This window comes from Dermacentor andersoni, chromosome 3, assembly GCF_023375885.2.
Source record: "Dermacentor andersoni chromosome 3, qqDerAnde1_hic_scaffold, whole genome shotgun sequence".
Lineage (NCBI taxonomy): Eukaryota > Metazoa > Arthropoda > Arachnida > Ixodida > Ixodidae > Dermacentor > Dermacentor andersoni.
In genome coordinates this window covers 72,035,643-72,059,212 of record NC_092816.1, presented here as the reverse complement: position 1 = coordinate 72,059,212, position 23,570 = coordinate 72,035,643, and positions in this window count along the sequence as shown.

The window sequence follows — 23,570 nt, the reverse complement described above, 5'->3', positions numbered from 1 at the left end:
TAAAAGACTTCTCAATACAGCAAGTGCGTAGTATTTCAAGTGCTGTCATTTAAAGAAACGTGTGTCGGCTACATCAACCCTTGCCTTTCCCCCGTATCTTACGCAGATCTCACGTTACTTGGTATTAAGCATGCAACAAGCATTTATTCACATCCGTTGTGCCGGCAAATGTTTCGCATTAACATATATAGACCGCCACATTGCGTGGGATCTGCATGCGAACTTTTTTTTTGTGTGTTCGTTCGCTCTGCCGCCGGCGTCGTCGGCCGCTGCTAACGCTTTTGACCGAGCCGGGCTGAGTGCAGTGGCTGGACAAAGAACGCAATCTAGCTCCCTCATCTGGAGCCGATAATGATCCCTTTGGATTAAGGAAAAAAGAAAGCGTAGGTCGGTGCGGTTCTGCAAGAGGCGCGCTCGTTTCCATTGCTAAATTCTCTTCCGCTTAGCGCACTGACCACCGAAGGGTTGCGACGACCAGGTATAGGGTGCCTCGACGCTGGCTTTCTCCGCGGAAGTTCACCGACTCGTGATTACCATCGCCGTGTGGTCGCGGCTGGTTTCTACCTGGATACCTGCGCGTTGGTCTATTGTCGCCGCCGTGCGATTTGCGGTGCTGAGTCAAACGTTCCCTGCTGTTCGAGACGGGGCGGGGACACTTACCGGCGCCGATAAACGTCCTCCTCTGGAAGCGCAGCTCAAACCACACCCCGAGGAAGAGTAATGGTTCCTGCGCGTCACCGAAAGCGAGCAAAAGCGTGTCTGTCCTCTATTATTCTTACAGCCTGGGTTGCCGCACGGTATGATGAAGACATTAGATAAAAGCGTATGCAAATATAAACTCCGTGAATAATCTAGTTCTTCCAGGCCACTGTGGGAACACGCATATAACGTTTTCCAGCGGTTGTAGCCGCGCTAACAGCTTCACTGCAAAGCAGCCGCTCTTACTCTGTAAGAGGAGGCCTGATCAGTCAGAAAAGACACAAAAACAAAAGACGGGTGGCGACGCCATTTTGAAGTTCGCGCACCAGCTAGCCGTGACGTCCTCTGACGTCACAGCGACGTCAGACGACTTTGACGGCGTCTGCTTGAGCCCAGCATACATGATACGTTGGACGTTACAACGTTAAACTGCCTTTCATTTATCCTCTCTCTCACAAGATCAAAGAAACACTAAAGGAAGTCATTAAGTCAAGCTAGATTAAAAGATTGGGCTTCTCCGATAACGAATTCGTCCCTCGTATAGCAAGAAAAATGACAAAAATGGAAAATTGGAGCGGTGCCACCGATTTCGAACTATGCTACCTCTTATGTGACGCCAGCACTGACACAGAGAGGCCGATAGGGAGGTCATCTTGTCAACTCGTCAACTTGTTCGTTTTGGCATAGGCACTTCCAAATGAGGGGCAGCAGCGGGACCTCCGGGGGCAGCTGGCGTCACATGTTGGCTCATGGAAAACAATGAACACACACACACGTATATATATATATATATATATATATATATATATATATATGAACGAGAAGAAAGGGGGTTAACCGAGGGTGTCAGTGTTTGTTGGCTTCTCATGATATGACTATATATATATATATATATATTATATATATATATATATATATATATATATGCTTATGGTTCAGCTTATGGTTATGCTATACGTGTGCCTTGCCTAGTTATGCAAATTGCTTATCATTGCTTATCAATGATATATACCATAAGTTATGCAGGATTATTAAACTTCTTTATTCATCATTGTTGGGCACATTGTCTTGCGATTTCTGTACAGCCATAAACAGCTCTCTGTATCGGTGGTATCACTCTCTTCTCCTTCCATGTTGAATGCGCACGCCTATTCTCTGGCAAGCGGTTATATAGTCGGCCTCCCCGATAAACACGCGCTTGCGGCGAACGTCAAACGATGACGCATTGCGTGCGGCAGTGGCTACCTGCGCCGCGCGTGACGTCACGCGCGGCTGCTGCGAAAGATCAGGCTACGGAGTCGGTGGCGGCCACCTGCGCCGACTCAATTCCGGCATACGCCGGCTCGCGCAGCGCGGTGTTGACTAGCGTAGTGAAGCTTTTCGCTTCAAAAACTTGCCGCAGGTGGGGAACGATCCCGCGTCTTCGCATTACGCATGCAGTGCTCTACAAATTGAGCTACCGCGGCGCCGTCTTCCCATCCACCTTCTTATGTATTTATGTATTACTACTAGAACTAACCCCTGGGAGTGTTAGCCAGCGCCACCACTCACAAACCTTGGCGGCGGATGTGGAACATCCTTTCTGCCGCAGGCGTCACGAGTACGTGATCTTTTTGTGTGAAGGAACTGGTCAATAAACCCACACATGCTACCTGAAGGCATCGGTGTTGCCGAATTCGAGACCTTCGTTATGCAATTAACGATGTTAGGAACGGCCTGCAGAGGTGCCGACATGCAAAGTTTTCTCAGCCCGCTGCGGCTGCGAGCGTGGCGACCTTCCCCGAAGAGACCATGGAAGCCTTCTCGTTTCGTAGGGACCACGAGGTGCCGCGTCAACACACCCTCGGTGCCGCTATGACTAAACGCGATCGACGAACCAGGCTTTGTTTCTGAACTCGCCACCGCCGATCTGGTCTGCTGTGAGCGGAGGAGTTCCCGAGGGAAGGTATTTGGCGGCACCTTCCCACGCGCCTTTCAAGACGTAAGCCCCGAGTTCTGCGAAGCCCGTCTCACGTCGGTGGGGGCAGTGAAACCAGTGCGTACGTGTGTGTGTGAGCCCTCCTCCTCCAAAAAGGTGGGTCAACTGCGCTGACGTTGGACGCTACGAATTGGTGGTGAACTGCCGTTTTCCCTCACCTAGGGATCTAGGGAGGACGGAGTGTTTATAAGCAGCTGTTTGTCGGCTGCTAGAGTGCGCTCTGTGCTCTGTGATCGTGCTCGTGAGTAGTGTGCTCGTGCTCTGTGCTGCGTGTTTGGAGCTTCGTGCTCGTATGCTGTATGCTTCATCTTGCGAGCTCCATTTGAGAGTCACGCTAGACTGTCGAATGTATCTCTTGTTTTAATGTAAAAATGTAAATAAATCCTGTACGCCTAGTTCTTCCCAAGTTCCTCCCTACGACCTCCAACTCCTACAACTGGTAGCAGCGGTGAGATCGTCCTGCAACCCCTACAATGGGAAGAAAAGGGGTTACCCTCCGGCAAGTTGTTTCTTTTTTCATCCACGTTCATTGCCATTAATTTATCATTTCTTTAATTCAATTATTAGGTACAAGTAATTTCCCTTATGGTGTCTTTGGTGTCTTTGCCTGTTGGCTTCATACGATAGGATTAATAATAATCAAGCCCCTCGGTTAACCCCCTTCTTGTTTCAATGGGCCAGGCGTATTTAGAAAGATGAGAAGCGCAACTTCGCGGTTACCTTTGGTTTATTTCCCCAACAGTTCTGCTCGGTGGACCGACCTTCTTCAAGGGCTGCCGTAAATTCTTGCGAACGAATTCCTTTTCTTACGTCTCTCACTCCCTGACCCAATGACACTCGTCTTGAGGAACGGGTCTAAGTCCTCAACACTACCAATGATGAGGGGAGTGATTCCGCGAATGCGTCGTGAATAACCATATTAGCAACGGGCAATCCCTTTAGCCCTCGGCGCTCTCCCTCATTCTTTTTCTTCGTATTTCTTTCTCGCCTTGTTCTTTTTCTCTCTCTCTACCTACATATGTGAAGAGACTATGTCGCGAGAATTTACTGTAGCCCTTGAAAGAATCGGTCTACCGACGGAAACTGTTGGGGAAATAAACCAAAGATAGCCGCGAAGTTGTGCTTCTCATCTTTCTATATATGTACAGGCGCCGACAAAAGTGATATACTCCACGCAGCGGGAGCCGGAGCAACGGCAAACTAGAGTTACTGTATATGCTACCAAAGGTAGCAGAGTTGTGCGTCTGTTTTATCACGCCGCTTGCGCCCCTATTGGTAGAGCGTCATCACGTGGTAGTCAAGCAACCGTGCTTTGCGGAGAAGCAGATGCTCGGGCCAATTTTTGTATTTCTCGACGCCGCCGCTACAGCGAACTGGATTGACACAAGTTATCGCCAGTCAAATTCAAAGCGAATCCGGCCGATCTTGGCGTTCGCTGTTCGCGTGCGGGCTAGCTGCGGAGAGATAGCTATGTAGCTACGTCGATGTAGCTATGTCTAACCTGTGAGAGAAACTTTCACTACACTCCCACAGAAGGTTGCTTTTGGAATCCCTGCAGTGAAAAGGCACATAATGAAGTGGCACTTGCAGGTGTGGCTGATATGCAGTGTGGCTGATATCCAGTGCCTGCTAGTAGGTGGGTACGTTTCTACAGCAAGTCTAAGGGGGTACCAGTGTCGAAATACTAATGGTTGGTCATTGATTCACCAGTAATATTTTAGACTGCCTACACGTTGAGATCTTTGGCACATAAGCAGGTATCCCTAAATCAAAACCCAGTACCCAGTATCCAGTGTTCAGTGCAGCGCCGGATTATGGGCCCAGTGCCGCACGCTGGATGCTGGGGCGCTGGGCAGGCGCGGCGTACTTGGAGGTGCTAGGTACTGGTGAGAAAAATAGCTCTAGTGCGTGAAATACGCGGCGCCTGGACACCGTATATATTTTTTTGGAATACAGAAAGTAACAGCGTTTGGTGCAATAAAATAAAAATAAAAAAAAGCTCCGACCAGGATTCGATCGTCGGACCTACAGATCCCAAGCCCGGTACTTCAATTTGCCATGTCAAAGATCGAGAAGCAGTTTTAGTTTCACAAAGATACTTTTCGCTCAGTCATGGTAGATGCGCTATCGCCCAGCAACTAAAACTGACACCTGTACCGCAAAGAAAATTTTGCTGTCCGTATTCAGTAGCATGCTCGGAAGTGCCACAACATTGATTTTCACTTGCGACTGGCATTTTAACTTCGAAAAAAAATTCCTAAATGAACCGCCGACCCGGGACGCTGCATGGGCTGTTACTACTGATTCGGATAGCTGTTTCTTGTTCTTCGTGCGAAGGATATGCAGCGTTTTCTTAGTTCAGTGATGCCTTTCAGTCGACACGTCTGTCTAGTCATATATCTTAGTCAGAGAAGCGCAGGCTAGTGCCGGGAGCCTTCGGCGACAGCACACTTATATATACCTGTGTTTATGACGCGTTACATTAGCGCTCATCGCTACTTGTGCTGGCACTGTAAACATGAAAAAATGGTTTATTTAAGAACACCGATGCGAAAGCTGAAATATAGAGTGATTTATCCTTGTTAGACTTCTTGATTCCTGAGCCTAGGCGCGTCGAGAGCGTGCAGACGGACTCGGCGGATATGCTAGGCCTAAGCTTCGGTGGGGACCGATCTCGGCGCCTTTTTCTTGACGATCTTATGCAGTCAGCTGTTTCGATGCGCTTTGTTTGCGATTAAGCGGAAAAGCAGTCCACAAGCGATGCAAAAGCGCCCACGGTCGATCGACGATACGGTAGGCATGCCGCCTGCAATAACGGAGTGCGGCTTCGCCGCATAGATTTGGTTGCTTTCCAGGCAAGATGGAGGACCTACGCGCAACTCTGCTACCTTTGGTAGCATATACAGTAACTCTACGGCAAACTGCATCGCAACGCCATCTACAGGCAGCATCTGGGATCGAGACAGCCAATGGGTGCCCTTTATTATCTGCAGGCATTGGCCATTGGCTGTCTCGATCCCAGATGCCGCCTGTAGATGGCGTCGCGATGCAGTGTGCCGCTGCTCCGGCTCCCGCTGCGTGGAGTATACCACTTTTGTCGGCGCCTGTACATATATATGCCTTCATGGGGCCCGTAGTGCATTTTGTGTCGCAGAATTCTTTCGTATTTAGAAATTCGGCTACTTTGGCTTCCAAAAAACCATAAAGCGACATTTTATAGTGTTTAGAATATTTGGTAGCGAGTACGGCAATGTCCAATATATTGAACATTGCATGCCGACATTGCAATGAGACTCCTTCACTCGGCGCCCAGATGTTTACTCCTTCAGTCATCCGAAAGATTAAATAATGCATAAAAAATACATTGTTGTCACAGAATTAAGTGCACAAAAATTAATTTATTGGTGAGATAAGCGCTGTAAGGGCAGTTAGCGCTATGGCGGAGTTTCTGTTCCGCCATTTTGAAAGCTTCCGAAAACAAGCGCGCATGGGTCATATATACCCTCCAGATGGCATGACAGCCTCCAGATAAAAAAGAAAAAGAGAGAGAGAAAAAAAAAGGGGGGGGGGGTGTTGTTGGGTCAAGCGGTGCTTCTCAGGCAGCTGCGCCTATCTTCCTAGTGTACATAGGACAAATGTTCGATTGTTGGGCCTCGGGAGGATATAGCCGTGATTTCCACGTAATCTAGCAACAGGAGCTAGTCTGACGGCGACGCAGCACAGCGAGCAACGACGACGCGACTATAATGGCGACGGACCGGCCGTCCGCACGTTTCGCGAACCCTTACCACACCAACGAGGTTTGGGAGAGTGCCTTGGCCGGCTCCGACTTCGAGCATCAGCAACGGCTGATTGCGAGGGTCCAGGGCGCGGCCCGAGCTCAAGGCGTTCTGGAATGAGGACACCTCTCCAAAGCTGCATTTACCTAATAAAAAAGTTTATTCTGGCATCACTCGAGTTGACCAGACCACATCCAATCGCCGTCGCACCCAAAAGTTGGCGACCCCCACCTCCTGCGCCGCACGTCGAGCTATTGTCCCTCTGCTTGACTCTTCCCGAAAGTGCAACGGGAGCCTGGTACGGTTACAGGTAATCTTGGTTCCGAACGAAGCTGTTTTGCAGCTCTGAAAGGTCGCTCGAAAACAACCTGTCTCCCCCCGCTGAGCGCTTGCAAACCCGGAGGCAACGCCATGGCAAGTCACCCCTCGGACAATGGAGCCCTTGGAGCGACCCCCCTACGCCGACTGTGACGGCACTTGCAGGCTAGGAGGCAACACCGGTGGCAAGTCATCCCTCGGACAGTGGCACAGTGGAGCCCTTGGAGCGACCTCATGAGCCGAATGTGACGGCACTTGCACGGGCGCCTACCATTGGAGGAAAATGACACCTGAGCGGGCTCGACGATTAGCCGAAAATGACGTGACCCCGAGAGACTGAAGAGGTTAAAAACCAGAGACAGGGAGCAGAGAAGCATTCCTTCATTCATTCATCTCTTTCGGGCTTCTTGCCATGGGCCGCAGCGTCCGATTTGCTGCCGGCCATCAATGACTTTATGACTGTTAATTAGTTCATGTTATTACTGTAAATAATGTAAATAAACCTCCTGTTTCATCTCAAAATCCTCCTCAACGTCGGCCAACTCCCGCACTCAACGGCAAGATGTAATTATTTCTCTCTCTCTCTCGCGCGCAGGGTAACGCGCGCAGCTCAATCAAATAGAAAAAAAGAAACATCAGAAAACGCTTCCGAGCTTCTCAAAAGTAAAATTGCCGTGAATGGTGACGGTGCTTGTGGAAGTACCGGTGAAGTCGTCACAATGAGTATACGCTTATAGCTTTCTTTTCTGCTCCTCTTGATGTTTCTCGTTTGTGCTTTTGTTCACGGTGGAAGTGACTTCCAAGTAATACATCAGCAACTTACTATATAGCAAGTTCTAGCATGGTCAGCTGATGTAAAAGTAGAAATAGAAACTGTAGCTGCCTTTCACAGAATTTCTGTGTATCGACTTTTGCCTCTTGAAAGATTGAAGCAACATGTGCACTTCGCCTGTTGCCCGACGTGTTAATTTTCTTTAGAAACTTCGAGCCAGATAAGGACGCGAACAGAATAACCACCTGCTCGTACGCAGCGCGTTGGATTACGGTCTTGCATTTGGCTGTATGCATCAGCTTCTGTTGGTGCTATATGAGCGAGACACCCGGGTTTCCAATTAGATCTTCCTCGAGCACACGCAATTACGGAAATTATCAGCGGGGCACACGCTTTCTACGACCTATTACGCATGTACGTCGTCATCGCGTTTAAACGAACATCTAGTGCGTCTCGCAATCTGCCACAGCTCCTCAGAAACTACAGAAAGAACAAATGGAGGAAAGAAAGACAACACGAAAGAAAGAAAGAAAGAAAGAAAGAAAGAAAGAAAGAAAGAGTGGGAACGGAGTAGGCTGGGCTTTAAGTAGGCTGGTCATACCTCGGCCTCTCTCGACCATTCTCTATACCCCAAGAGTTTACAGCCAAAACTATCGCGACAGTTGCATCTGACAAGTAAAACGGCATTTCTTTTTCATGTTGTATACGAGATTCAGAGATGCAGATTACTCAAAACCAATTTAATAGCAAGGAAAAGATTAACAAAGCCAACTTCTAATGGAGGGCTCGTTTGACTTTCCCCGTTCGACCCGCCTGCCTAGAAGATGTCATCGCAACGCCGGCAGACGGCCGTCGCTGCCTGCAACATGCTACCGGTCCATCAATGGCACATCCGACACGATCCCTGGACTAGATGCAGAGCTTCCCGCGTGCGCCGAGGTGCCGCTCTTGCATTCAGTCGCCGCACACGAAGCGCGAGCAAAGGCTGTGGCATGGCGCCACCGAATCGTCGATGGAGGACCTCAGCAACTTGCCGTACTCCAGGCAAGCACGCGTCCAGCACACGTCGCGCGGCGGACTTGCTGACACCACGACGGCGACGACTGCCGTATAGGAACAGCGGCCAGGCACGCTCCGACGACCAACACGAGGAACAGCGGCCGATGCTTCTTCGGTGCGGCCGGAACCGGTTGGAAGTGGCTCTCGGGAGGCACTCTGACGGCTCCCGGTGCCGTTCCGGCACAGTTTGAGAGCGCCGTGGTCCGGATCCCGTCTCGCGACGTGACGTTGCACGGCGGTTGGCTGCTGTCGAAGCGGCGAACTTCGAGACTCCGCCGTCCAAAGACGGCCGAGCCGGTGACGTGCTCTTCGTCGACGCCGGGCGATGCAGTCGTAGTCAGCGGCCTCGAAACCTCGGTCGTTATCTCGGCTGTTCGACTGCCCGAGCATCGCGAGTCGACCTGTGTCGGTGCCTCGCGGCGAGCCCGGACACTGTCGTCCTGGTCCGAGGTTGCGGTCGCCTCATAAACAGTCGCATGTTCCTCGCCATCATTCGTTATTAGATCACGAGACCGTCGAGAGGACGAGCCTTTCGCACCCGGCCAGGGCATCGGTTGTCGTGCCGTGTCAGTGGCTTCAGTACCGTGGTCGGTGACGTCTAGGACCGGCGCCTCCGTCAGAGTGGTGTTGGCACCGCGCTGGTCCTCGGAGCTCAGGCTCTCCTTGCTGCTGGAGGAGAAGGTCCTGCGTCTATTTGTTTTCGTCTGGCCAATAGGCCGGTAGGAACGCAATGAATCCCGCAATCGGGAATTCATCAGGCACAGCGGGCGTCGCCAAGGAGGTCGTCCCAATCCGAGAGCTGCAGACAATCGAAGTTCTCTGACTCGGCAGGTGACCGATAGAACGAGCGCACACAAGAACGGGTTCTTCTTCTCCCTCTATTTAGTGATGATGATGATCCATGGCCTCAACTCAGCAGTGGCACGTACTCTCTATTAATTATTGACCAAGAATCGAAATCGGTAAGCTGGTGCACAAGGGGCACACGTTTTAATGAAACTAACTATTGTTTTTAAATATTACAATGAAACGCATAGACCCGCAATAATAACGTAAAAATGAAGATTTGTTTATGTCAATGATGTAAACCCCTGCTGTAGCGACTTCGGGCAATGCGGGTTAAGCTCTGAATAAAGAACAAGACGTGTTAGTATAGTACGACCAAGGGCAAATGCGAGCTGAAAAGATATTGACCCTCGCCCGTGTCGTACTTTCTTCTTTGTGATTGTCTTTGTTGTTCTAATGATTTTCAATGAAATCCCGTACGTGAATCAAAATAAAAAAAATAAAAAAATAACGGAAGGTAACGTTTAAAAAAGCATTGGGCAGAATAAAGTTTTCCAACAGAGTGAATAAGTTCCTGTGCTTATGGCCTATCATGAATGGTTCGAAAGAAAGGACAGCAGGAAAGCTCAATGCGGGGCCAAGCTGACGCTGCGCAATTTGTAACCTTATAACTTATAACCGTATAATTATAACCCTTCTCCAAACAGCAGCAAGACGAGTACCAGCGATAGTATAAGGTGTCTTGATGTCAGCTTACAACGGCTTCATGCACTAGACACGATCGAGCGCTGATGCGTTAGCATCGAATCGATAATGTGAATAAGCTGAAAGGCAATTTAACGTCTATAGTTGACGTCAATGAAAGACAATATCTTTCTGAGCGAGTATGGGGGGTGACAAAGAGGTGTATAAACAATATAATTCACTCTGAGGTGCTCGCAGAGCCTCAAACGACAGCGCCTGCGTGCCTACCTTCGGCATGAGCCCACATTATCAGACTGCATTATTTCCGAGATCGGCCCACGGAAGCGGCTAAAAACACAAATATCTATGCTGAAAAATGAGGTTAACTCGCCAAGAAAGGCATTGTCTTTAAAGACAACGCAATGTTACGGACAGGAACTATAGAGGACAACGAACACAAGCGCTGACACAGGAACTGAAAGGTCATTCTAGAAAACAAGCAAAAGTACTAATAAAAGAAGTGTTACAGAACCCATATCACGGTGGATGTGGACCGATATTAATGCAATTCACATTGAAGCAATGTAGTGACACACTGTATTGTCACCCCTGAAGCGCGTCATGTATGAGGCGCGTACCTCCTGCAGCCGGCCTCCTGATCACCCGTTTCCGTCTGGACGGAGGCGTGGCATATACCCGTTCTAGGAGAGTTTCCAAGAATGGGCAAATAAATACCCAGTGGTCCATTCTGACGCAGTCCCCGTGGCCCAATAAGTGGCATGAAGGAGGTCAGATACAAACAAACGTACCGCAAGGTGATACACAACCTCCCACAACCTTCGAATGTTGTGGAATCGTTCCCCACCGGCGGCAAGTTGTTTCTTCACCCACTTTCATTTCCAATAATTTATCGTTTCTTGATTTCATTTATTAAGCGCAAGTGATTTCCCCTATGTTGTTCTTGGTGGCAGTGCTTGTTCGGGCCCCTAGGCTAACCCCCTTTCTTTCCCTCTCTGTTCGTAAATTTTGTGCGGCATCGCCAATTTACACGAATAAATATGCTACAACCTTAACATGCACAGCAAAATAATATCTGGAAAATAACTGCTGTAGTTCCACGTCTTACCTTGCCTCGGTGAGTTCTGTTCGCTAGGTGCATTTGCATCGCAATTTTCCCTCGTTTTTTTCAGTTCAGTTCAGTTCAGTTTTATTTCCTTAAAGACCCCTGTGCTAGGGGTATTACATAAGGGGTGGGTACAGTTGATAATGCAAATATAAACACAGGTATACAGAAAAAATTGTACATGGAAGCTACATTTTCGCAAGTGCATAAAAACAAATAATAACACGTGAAAAAAGCAGGTTATTGATTAGCCAACAAGGACACATTTTCGAGAAACGATGTCGGGCAAGTGATAGCAGCTACGTGGTGGGGAAGGGCGTTCCAATCTGATGCTGTGCGGGAAAAAAAAGACGAGGAAAAAGTAGTTGTGTGGGAGCGTGGGCGTAAGACTTGTAATGGGTGCCTAGTTCGTAGCGATATGCGTGCGGGTGGTGTGATATAAGGCTCGTGAAATAAGGAACTGTAAAAAAACTTATGAAAGAGGCAAAGGCTAGCAGTAGCGCGGCGACGTGCAAGGGGCTGTAGATCAGATTTTGCTCTTAAGGATGATACGCTTACGTCGTATGAGTAGGATGAATGGATGTATCTGACGACGCGGTTTTGAAAGGACTCGAGCTCATTAACTAGATAGACTTGATATGGATTCCAGATGGGTGATGCGTATTCAACTTTCGGTCTGATAAGGGATTTGAAAGCTAGGAGTTTTACGTTCTGCGGGGCGTCACGCAGGTGTCGTCTCATGAAGCCAAAAGTTCGGTTAGCTGATGAAAGTATGTTAGAAATATGCGTACTCCAACTGAGATCACGAGAAAGTGTGACGCCCAAGTACTTAAACGATTCTACTGATTCTAAGGGAACGTTTACTATAGTATAAGAGGACAGGAAAGGGTTACGGCGACGGGTAAAAGATATATGTTTACATTTGTTGGGATTAAGAGTCATCAGCCAATTTTCACTCCAAGACTGCACGTTGTTAAGATTTTGTTGTAAGGTGTTTTCGTCAGTAGCATTAGAAACTGGATGGTAAATCACGCAGTCATCGGCGAAAATTCGTATCTTACAAGATACGTGTTGGGGTAAATCATTAATGTAAATTAAAAAAAGAAGAGGACCGAGAACTGATCCCTGAGGGACTCCAGAAGTTACAGGGAGAAGAGTGGATGATTTGTCATTTACAGAAACGAATTGGTAGCGATCAGTAAGGAATGCTTCGAGCCATTGGAGTACGTCACTGTGTAAGTTCAAAGAAGAAAGCTTTAGTAGTAAGTGGCGGTGAGAAACTTTGTCAAAAGCCTTTTCATAGTCCAGAAAAATAGCGTCAGTTTGTTGGTTAGAGTCAAGGTTTACATGTAAGTCGTGTAGAAACAGAGCTAGTTGCGTTTCGGTAGAGAAACCTTTGCGGAACCCGTGCTGTGCCGAATGAAAAAATTGATTTGCGTCCAAATGATTTATGATCAGGGAGTAGATGACGTGTTCCATGATTTTGCAAGGAAGACTAGTTAGAGAAATGGGTCGATAATTTAGCGGTGTGTTCTTATTACCAGACTTGTAGATGGGAATGACCTTCCCCACCTTCCAGTCGTGAGGCATGGAACCTGTAGAAAGTGACTGCGAGAATATAAGACACAAAAATGATGAAGAAATATATTTTGTATTTTTTAGCAGTTTAGAGTTTATACCATCTATACCTGCTGAGGAAGAAAGTTTAAGGTTTTCAATTATGCGCAAAACACCATCAGGATAAAACACCACGCTCGGCATGCTAGAAACTATGTTGCAGGGGACATTAGTCAATGGAACGTTATTATCATTAGAAAATACTGACGAAAATGCGTTGTTAAATATGAGTGCGCACTCAGTTTCAGGCACGATTTCACCCATATCATCAACAAGAGTTACAGTGCGTGTGTTACTTGGGTTGATAACTTTCCAAAATTTCTTGGGGTTGTCTGTTAACATTTTAGGTAAGTCATTATTGAAAAAAGACCATTTGGCATTGCGGACAGCACGTAAGTATTCACTCTCAGCGGCGTAATATTTATCCCATGAAGTTGGGCTTGGTTTCAACTTGGCACTACGAAAAAGTCTTTTTTTCTTATTTTCCAACCTCTTTAAATTGTTATTGAACCAGGGATTCTGATGATTCGCACGGAATGTTAGTTTCGGAATATACTGGTTTGCTAGTTCATTCATTTTATTTCTAAACAGTTCCCAGTTGTCTTCAACAGACCGTTCATTGAATGAGGTTTCAAAGACTGCAAAAAAAGTGCATAATTCTTCATTTATAGCTTCAAAATTTGCTTTTTCATACAGGTTGATAGTTTTGCTGGAAAGAACACGGGGTGCTGGGGCAAAGTCAAATGTGGCATGAATTACACTGTGGTCGCTGATAGGGCGAAGGTAGGTAACCGATGATAATGTCTCTGGATGGTCAGTAAGTATAAGGTCCAAAATGTTTGCGCAGTCGCGCGTTACACGTGTCGGCTCTGAGATAAGCTGTGTTAAGTTGAAATTCAAACAGATGTCGATGAAATCCTTCGCCTCAGTGTTATTTATTGTGGAAGTTAGGTTATTCCAATCAATAATGGGAAAATTGAAATCACCGAACAGAAGGATATGGGCGTTAGGATGGCTTACTGTAATCTGGCATAAAGTACTGTTAAGTTCTGGTGAGAAGTTTGGATTACTGGTAGGTGGCCTGTAGCACACACCTAGAAGGACATATCGAGGGGAAGAGCGAATAAGAAGCCATAGTATTTCTAAGTTCGAAGAAATAATAATGGGTGTACAGGATAATTCACGACTACAAGCAATAAGAACGCCCCCCCCCCCCCCCCCCCCCCCCCGCGTGCCTCTTGACGGTCGCAGCGATAAACATCGAAGTTTGGCAAGTCTTGGACTACTTCATCGTCCCTAATTTCACTTGTGAGCCACGTTTCTGTTATAACTAGCAAGTTGCTGTTAGATGACGTCACGAGATTTGATATTGCGTCACGTTTGGGAATGAAACTGCGGGCATTAGTGTAAACGATAGATAGGGAAAGGTTTTTCTTAGCGGCGGAAGGGCGGTTATTAACTGCATGAATTTTGTGCAATGACTGCTACTGAATATTTTTAACTGATTTCGTCGAATCGTCATATTCATAGCGCTGGGAACCTATAACGAGCGTTTTGAAACGCATGGAAAAAGGCAGAGATTGACTTTTGGCGTAGGCGATAAGATGTTTTCGGGCGTTCCGAACTGCGGGTGAAAAATCTTCGCTCACGCTATAATTTGTGCCTTTCAGTTTGCGGCCGTTAGACAGGACAGATTCTTTCGTTTTATATGACGCGAATTTGATAATGATGGGACGGTGCCGGTTAGGTGAATAGCGTCCAAGGCGATGAGCACGTTCAATATCTTTGGACTCAAGGTTTACATTCATGATATCCGTGATTTCATCAATGATCAGCTTTTCTGATTCTGCAAAGGTTTCTTTGGGGTTAGTATCAGGAAGGCCATAGAAAATTAGATTATTCCTTCGGGACCGGTTGTCTGCATCGTCTAGGCGATTTACGAGGCCGGATATCACGCTGGCAGTTTGAGCAGCGGCATATTTGACAGCTTCTAATTCATTTTGAAGTGGTATCATGGCCTGGTAATGATGTTCCAGTTCGGTCATTCGTTTGTTCAAGTCCATTAGAATCTTATCAGTATTTAAAATCTGACTTTTTAGGCCTTGAACTTCACTGATTAGTGTATTCTGACTGGCTGAAATCTTCTGCAATTCTTTCAACACAACGTTCGTGTCGGGTCCCGGGTTAGTTTCAACGTCGCCAGAGAGTATTAGTAAGCGGCGAATCCCTTCCACACATTCACCCATAAGAGCAAGGCAGCAATGGGGGCTCGGAAGCTGCACCAGACAATAGTCGCTACACCTCTTAGCAAAAAGGCTTCTTCTTTATATACTAAGTTATGCCATGAATGTGACCAGTCTCGTACAAGCAGGGACCTTTCTCACGAGCAGACGCAAGAAAATTCATTTTCCGGTGCGTGAGGTCTTATAGAGCGCAGTGCGAAATCACTGGGAGCGCCGTGTGCGCCTTTGCACCGTCGTCTGCTTCCCATGCCAGTGCACTTAGTGCTGCCGTTCGCGACGCTGTTGACAAGCACGCCGCTGGCGCCTTACGACGGCCGCCCAGTGCCTATAGCGCACACGTCGTTATCGGCCCCCGGTGCGCCTTGACGCCTACTCTGCCCACATCGCAGATCGTATTAAAGACAAGGCTCGCGCGGCCACGTCATACGCAGCATCAGCCGTAGTAGAACGCCCCGTTGTAAACATTTGCTTACTATCTAAATGAACAGGCAAACATGAACACTTCACACTCGATGACCGCGGACACTCGCTGTCAAAACGCTGGCCTGAGGATTCGCAGCAGCAGCAGTGAGCGAAGTGACCTTCGTGCTGTCTATCGCTTCGACGCCAGCTCAGCAGTGAGAACACAGCGCACGCAAATCCACGAGTCGTGGGCCCACCTATAGAATGTGCCCCCAAAGCAGATCGCTTTCAAGATAAAGCCCGCGCGAGCGAAGTACAACGCCCCCCCCCCCCCCCTCACCCGGTGCCAAGCGCGCGATGGAATACGGCGCGCTTCCTCCCCTTACGCACGCGAGATTGAGCCGCCATCGTCTGCTCACTGTTGCACGCTTTCACTTGCACGCACGGCGCACGAGGACGTTATCACGAGACGAACGCGGTACGTATGCATCGCAAAAGAAAACCTGTAGCAACTGTCAGAGGAGGTTAGAATTACCGTATATGCTCCCCTTCGGGAGCAGAGTTGCGCATCTGATGGAACTAAAAGATGGAACTGATGGAACGCGCCGCTCGCGCCCCTATCCGCCAAATCTGATCACATGTGTAAAATGCACCCTTCAGAGGGAAAGCCGACTTCACGGCTGCGCCTGCCCTGCCGCCCGCCGCGCCACCGTCGTCGCGAGTCTCTGCCTGGGTCTCTGCGGCCTCTGCGACGCCACTGTTGGATATGTCGTGTTGGTGTGTTGCTTAGTGCAATTTGGATGGACATTAGAACGACAGAAAGCTGAGCTAGTTGGTAAGGATTCATTATGCAAAAAAGGTAAGGCGTGCAGACAGGACACAAGAGAAGTGCACAACACGAACGCCGACTATCAACTGAAGGGACCACTTAGCCGAAAAGACGATAGAAGACACAAAACTCATCTGCGCAAGCTCCGGAATGGTATCACCACATGTCAGTCGGGTACATGTGCCGGTCTACGTGAGAGATAGCTGTTAAGGCACGTAATCTCTTCCTTATGTAAAGTAATCGAAGGCCGACTCACGCACGCACTTCCACCATTAGATATGCCATGCATCTACCATACGACGCGTATCTTCATTCTTGTGCCTGTACAATATCGCGCATTCATCTAACTCTGGCGTGCAGTTACAATCTTGGCAATGTAGGGAAAGATTAGAAGGCGATCCACCGGTTAACAACCTGTTATGTTCCATTAGCCTCTGATCGATACACCGCCCCATTTGCCGTACGTAGAACTGGCCACAGCTAAAGGGAACTTTATAAACCACACCCATACGACAGTCACTAAAATTAGTATTCTTATTGTGCTTCACAGGACAAACATCTGTTCTTTTATTGCCTTTGAACTGCTCCTTTTTCCTCTGCACGGCAGCGCATATCTTACCTAGGTCATTGGGAGCAGTGAAAACAACATTAAAAGCATATCTACTTGCAACTTTTTTAAGCCTGTGCGATGCTGAATGCATGTACGGAATAGCCACTACTCTTTCTTTTTTTTTTTTTTTTTGCTATTACTGCTTTCTGTAATCGCGTCCGTCTCCTTCGAAACCCACTTCTTTAGGCGTTCAACCACAGTGGCCACTGCTACGCTAGGATAACCTGCTTCTAATTGGCGCCGAACCTGTGCATTAAAACTGGCGCTCATTTTGTGCATGCAGGATCTGGTGAGAGAAGACTTAAGGCAGGACATGGCGATTCCGCTCTTTAATGCGGAGTGCAACACGGAGTGCAACATAGTTCCGCAAATAACCACATCCCAATGCATGCTTAACGTATTCTTGGAATATTAAGCAGGGTTGGTTCTTATGTTTCGTTATCCATTAACAGCAAAAATTTCAGCAGCACAATTTCAGGCACATGCGTGTCAGACTTCGTGTTCAAAGTGTTTAAGGAGTATGAAGGACGCTTAAGGATTTTTATCCTCAGATTTTTGCGTTGTGGTTGCCCATATTGCTAATTAAATGTGCAGACGAAATCTGCATATAAATCGGAGCCAGCACGTAGGCCCAGGCGCCTTCCTCGTTCGCTTGCTTCGCGGCTCAACTTACCCAGGCTTTCCTCACATGATTTGCACCTGACAAATATATGCAACCATATGTAGGTAGCATGCATCTATCCATCAGCGTTCAGAAACACTTGAGAAAATGTGGGAAAAAGCAATAGCTGCCGGAAGCTCGCTTGCACTATCTATTCACATCTAGATTATTCCGGCAAGTCCAATCCATATCACTAATCCTTAACACTTTTCACGAGTCGCTCTTGCGTACAAGTCCACATGGTATTTCTCTAATGTACCAAGGTGCTTTACTCGAGACGTCCGCGTGCTGCATTGTAAACGCTAATTTTCCACGCGCGGCGTACTAGCATTCCTTATGCGATGCCGGCACACGCTCACGATAATCTGCAATAACTAGCGCATTGACGCTGCATCGGCACATGCCGCAATAATGTTCGAACCTCGCGCACAAACGTGAACATATCTACATCAGACACACCAGTTTTCCCAACGGCGTCCATTTTTTCGCACACGTATAAGATATTGGGCTTCCGGGTCTTGGAACCAGAATCTTTGAACCGAGAGCAGAAGGCAGTCCATGAAGTGTCGCACAAGTCGTGACTAGCTAACATAGCAATATCAAGATAATAGCAAAGAACGGAAACAGCGGACAGACAGTTCAAGAAGTAGATCAGTAATCGGCACGGTGTATGGAGGTCAACAAAGCAGGACGCGCAGGCAAACGTTCAGCCACGAGTTGAGCAGGCCAGAATGACACGTGCTAATAGGTGCACAAAAGCACCACTTGTTAACCGCGCAGCAAGCGATGTGCGTCACGGCTTAATGCTTGGATCTCATAACGGGCTGCAACTTAGGCTGGAAACGCACAATGCCGTCCCCATGTTTAACGTGGGCGCTGCAATTGTGGTCGCTGCAGTAAAACAGGAAGAAAATAAAAGGTATACAACAGCAGGCTTGGCCGTGACGTGTCAGACCTACACAACAGAAAACCCAGAAAAAACGTAGAGAGGGAGAAAAACCATAATAATGATAAACTATTACTTCGGGATAATTGCGAATACTCTCCCCGCGGTAATGTCAAAGCGCAGTACGAACACTAAAGAAAGCACTTTATAGTCTATAAAACTCGCTAAACTAGGAACAAATATTAAATGAAATCGGCAAACTGTAAGGAAAGTGCAAAGTAAGAGACAAGAGGAAACAAATACAGCGATATAACTAAGGCACATCACATCGCTGCCCAGGGTTCATAGGCGACGCAGGAGCGCAGCCGAAGGCGTGAGCGAAGCTCCGGACGTGCCTCAGCGACTGGTCGCAGATGCCGGCCCAGTTTCCGGCAGAATCGCGTCCTTCGCAGTGCGCAAAGCAAAGTGACACGAAGAATAGCTGCGTCGCCGAGAAGCTCTCGAGTTGCGAGATGGACAGTCGGTTTGCCGCGTCGCTGTCACTCTCCATCGCGTCGAGCAGGGCGTCCGCCGTTGCGGCAACGGCAACTACGGCGTCCGAATCCGTGGATTTCGACTTGTCGGTCACGCAATCCTTCAGCTGCTTCACTGTGGCCTTCGCTGATTGGTCGGAGCTGTACGCCGTCAGGAAGAGCATGCCCAGGGCCCACGCCACGTGCGCGCCAAGGCCACCGTAGTTGACGGGCGCCGTCAGTCCCAAGTCAAAGAACGGGAAGGAGAGCGCGACGGGAAGCAACTGGAAGCCCCTGCGGTCACCCACGGCGTACAAAGCGAACAGCTCCAGCGAATTGATAACGGCAACAAGAATCAAGTCTTCCGGACTGCTAGGGATGAGCGTCGACATACGCCAGTTCTCCAGAAATGATTTGGTCATGTCCAAATCGATCGGACCCCGCGTTGCATCGTGGGCGGCCTCGAAGACCCGAAACGCTCTGGACAAGGACGACCAGTTGGTAACGACCTCAACGTTTTTCTTGAAGTGTTTCCATCTGGACAGGCGCCTCAGGAAGCTGTCGCCCACAGCTCGCGTGACGCTTTCGGCGACGGCACGCGTCTGGCCCCGGAGTACTTCGATTCTGTAGCCTCCAAACAGAGCATAGCGCGAGAACGTGTACGCCGCAGTGACGCAGAAGGCGCCATAGTAAGCCTGAGCCCTCCTCACGCTGCCACCGTGGTAGTTGAGGACGAGCTGGCGGTTCGCGTACAAGGCGGCCAGCTGGACGGTGCACCACGACGTGCAGCCGTGCGCTCCTTCTTCACCGTAGTTGTCCCAGAGGCTGAAGAAAGCGTTGACGAAACGCCGTCCCGTCGTGAGCAGCTGGAAACGTTTGCCCACGGAAATGTTCAACCTCTTCAGAACGTCGATCCAACGACTCTCGCCAAGTCCCAGAAACGCTCTTTCAGGAAAGTCCTGGTACTCCGTGCGATGGTTGTAAGCTTCAGTCAGCGTATCACGAAAAGAGTCCTCGGCCTCCACGACGTCTTCGAACGACACCATGTTGTTGCCGCCGGGGCCGCCGAATGTTTCCATGAGCTGCTTGTAGTACAGCTCCAGATCGCTAACTTCACGCGGCCGTCTGAAGAGATGAAAAGCGGCACCAGGGTCGACTAGTAATGTTGGGTCACCCTTGTCGGCCCAGCGGGGTTCCACGCGCAGTATGACGTGCCAGCCGAGCCTCAGCGAGCTGAAGAGCAGCGTGTGAACCACGTCCCTGTTCCTGCTGCGGCTCGGCCACGTGATACCGGCTTCCAGCAGGTACCTCTTGACGGCCGCCAGTTCGTTTCGCTCACCTTGCAGCACGTCGTCGCAGCTCCGGTAGACGGCTGCCGCCCGCTGCACGCCGTTCTGGCCCTTCGTTGGCACCTCGATGGTGCGGACGAAGCGCGTCATGCGCTCCACGGCTCGCTTGTAGAGCTCTTCACGGACGCTCAGACGGTGCTCTCGCCGCCAGCCGCCGCACACGAAGCGGGTGAAGTTGTGGCATGGTGACACCGAGTCGTCAATGGAGGACCTCAGCAACTTGCCGTACTCCAAGCATTCCTGCGACAAGCAGACGCTGGGCGGTGGACTGGGACTGCCGGGCATCAGGACGACGGCAACGATGACTACCGTAAGAACACAGGCCAGGCATGCTCCAACGAAGAGCACGGGAAGCAGCTGCCGAGGCTTCTTCGATGCGGTCGAAACCGGTTGGAAGTGACTCTGGGGAGGCACTTTGACGGCTCCCCGTGCCGTCTGGGCGCAGTCCGGGAGCGCCGTAGCACGGGTCGCGCCTCGCCACGCGATGCTCGACGGCGGCTGGCTGCCATCGACGCGGTGAACCTCGAAATCGCGCAGGCCAACTATAGAGCTGGTGTCGTGCCTTTCATCGACGAAGGGCGATGCAGTCGTAGTCAGCGGCCTCGAAACCTCGGTCGTTATCTCGGCTGTTCGACTGCCCGGGTATCGCGAATCGACCTGTGTCGGTGCCTCGCGGCGAGCCCGGACACTGTTGTCCTGGTCCGAGGTTGCGGTCGCCTCATAAACAGTCGCATGTTCCTCGCCATCATTCGTTGTTAGGTCACGAGACCGTCGAGAGGACGAGCCTTTCGCACCCGGGCAGGGCATCGGTTGTCGTGCCGTGTCAGTGGCTTCAGTACCATGGTCGGTGACGTCTAAGACCGGCGCCTCCGTCGGAGTGCAGCTGACGCCACGTTGGTCCTCGGAGCTCAGACTCTTCTTGCTACTGGAGGAGGAAACACTCCTGCGTCTCTTTACTTTCCGGTGGGTAATTGCGCGGCGTGAACGCAACGAGTTGGAATCCATTAAGTTCGGTATAGTCACTGGCTTATGCAAGCAACAGTCGATTTTCTCTGATCGAGATGTTGATCGACAGAACGGCTCCACGCAGCGGTTCGTCCTCGTGACGCGAGATTCGACGGCTCTTCTTCTTCTGCACGAACCACGACCTGAACGTGCCTGGCCGACTTCGTTTACTTCTGAACGTGCATCCACGAGGACAGAATCGACGAGAAGCTGTTGTGTCAAAACAATAAATATCTCTCAAACAAGCCCTGCCGAATGCACTCACCGAGAACCGTTAGCTTTTACAGTGAAGCTTTTGATGTCTACTTCCCCCAGGATCGTGTCCGTGTGTTAACACAAAGCTATCATCATCTGGATTGGCTCCAGCGTCGTCTTCTTCCACAGCTGCCTGGTTGGCGCTCCTCGGCGCTACCGACATGCATGTAGATTGCGGAGGACTGTCCAGCGGTGGATATTCATTTACTCCATCTCTGCGAAGCTCGCCGCAGTCTCACGAAAAGATGGAAACGACAAAAACACAACAAAAGACTGAAAAGACGTATAACAGACCTGACCCAGCAGGCTGCCGAGTATGCCCCTCAATTAGCTGATTCCAACTGGGTGGATCGCTGCAACACGGCAGCCCAACAGATGTCAGGGAAGAATACATGGAAGCTCTTCCACAGCTTGACTGATCCCGCTCAATCGCGAGGAGAAACACAGAAACACACAATTTCCAGGGCACGACAACACAACTGGCAAAGACCTTAAGGGACAAGTATCTCTGCACCAAACAGGTCCCTCGAGGTCGGGAATATCTCTATGCAGGCAGAGATAATCCAGTGATGGATCAGTCGCTCCAACTTTACGACCTCAAGGCAGCCTTAGCCAAAATGAAGAGAGGCACTGCGCCCGGTCGGGACAAGGTCACAGTGAAACTGCTGGCCAACCCCCCGGATCGCGCGTATGAAGCCCTTCTTGACTACATTAATGCCATATGGAAAGGGGAGACTCCCATACCCCTCGACTGGAAAATATCCCTTGTCCCTTTCATTCCTAAAGCAGGAAAGGAAATTAATGCGGACAACCTGAGACCTATCTCGTTCACATCGTGTTTGGGCAAACTAATGGAGACGATGGTGCGAGATAGGCTCTCAGAATATTTGGAACATCGTAGCACTTTTGCAGACACCATGTTCGGCTTCCGCCCACACAAGTCGGCACAAGACATATTATTACAACTCAATCACAATATACTACAGCCAACAGAGCACCATAACAACGACAAAGCTGTCCTGGCCTTAGATCTAAAGGGAGCTTTCGACAACGTTAAACACAGCACTATCTTAGCACACCTCAGTGAGACCCACTGTGGCAAAAACACATTTAAATATATCAAGGATTTCTTGACAGATCGAGCCGCACTCGTCAGAATCCAAGACACTGAATATGGACCCTACGAAATGGGTACTAGGGGGACGCGACAAGGCGCTTTTGCATTCCCCGCTGCTCTTTAACCTTGCGATGGTGCATCTCCCGGCCGACCTAAACGGTATTGAAGGCGTGCGGTACGCGCTGTACGCCGACGATATTACCATTTGGGCCCCAGAGGGAAACATAGGGCATATGGAGGAAAACCTGCAAACAGCCAACCACGTAGTGGATCGTTACGCAGAGCACTGTGGACTCCTGTGTACACCAAAGAAATCAGAATTTGTGCACCTTAGACCAACACCTAAGGACACTACACAAATACGTCTCTCTTTGGCTAGTGGTCCCATACATGAGGTCAAGGAGCTCCGAATTCTCGGACTCTTTATCCACAATTAAAGAAGAGTAGACACAACACTAGAAAAGCTCCGCAAGGTTGGGGACCAAGTGGGTCGAATGGTCCGGCGTGTCTCGAACAAGAGAGGGGAATTTGCGAAGCAGGGACGCTGTGCGGCTAGCTCATGCTTTCGTAACCAGCCGAATTCTATATTCGGTCCCCTATCTCCATCTGCGGAAACATGATGAAGCCAAACTCGAGATCATCCTCCGCAAAGTGATGAATAGGGCCCTTGACCTCCCTGTCGCAACTTCGAACTTGAGACTTCTCGCTTTGGGAGTAGTGAATACCTTTCGGGAGCTCAAGGAAGCCCACCTTACCAGCCAATACACACGTCTACCTCAGACAAAATCGGGACAGCATTTGCTGGACCGGCTCCACTTGAAACACAGCTTTCACATTCAGGAGCGAGTCCGAGTGTCCGAACTCTGGAGGCGCGCCATCAGAGTTC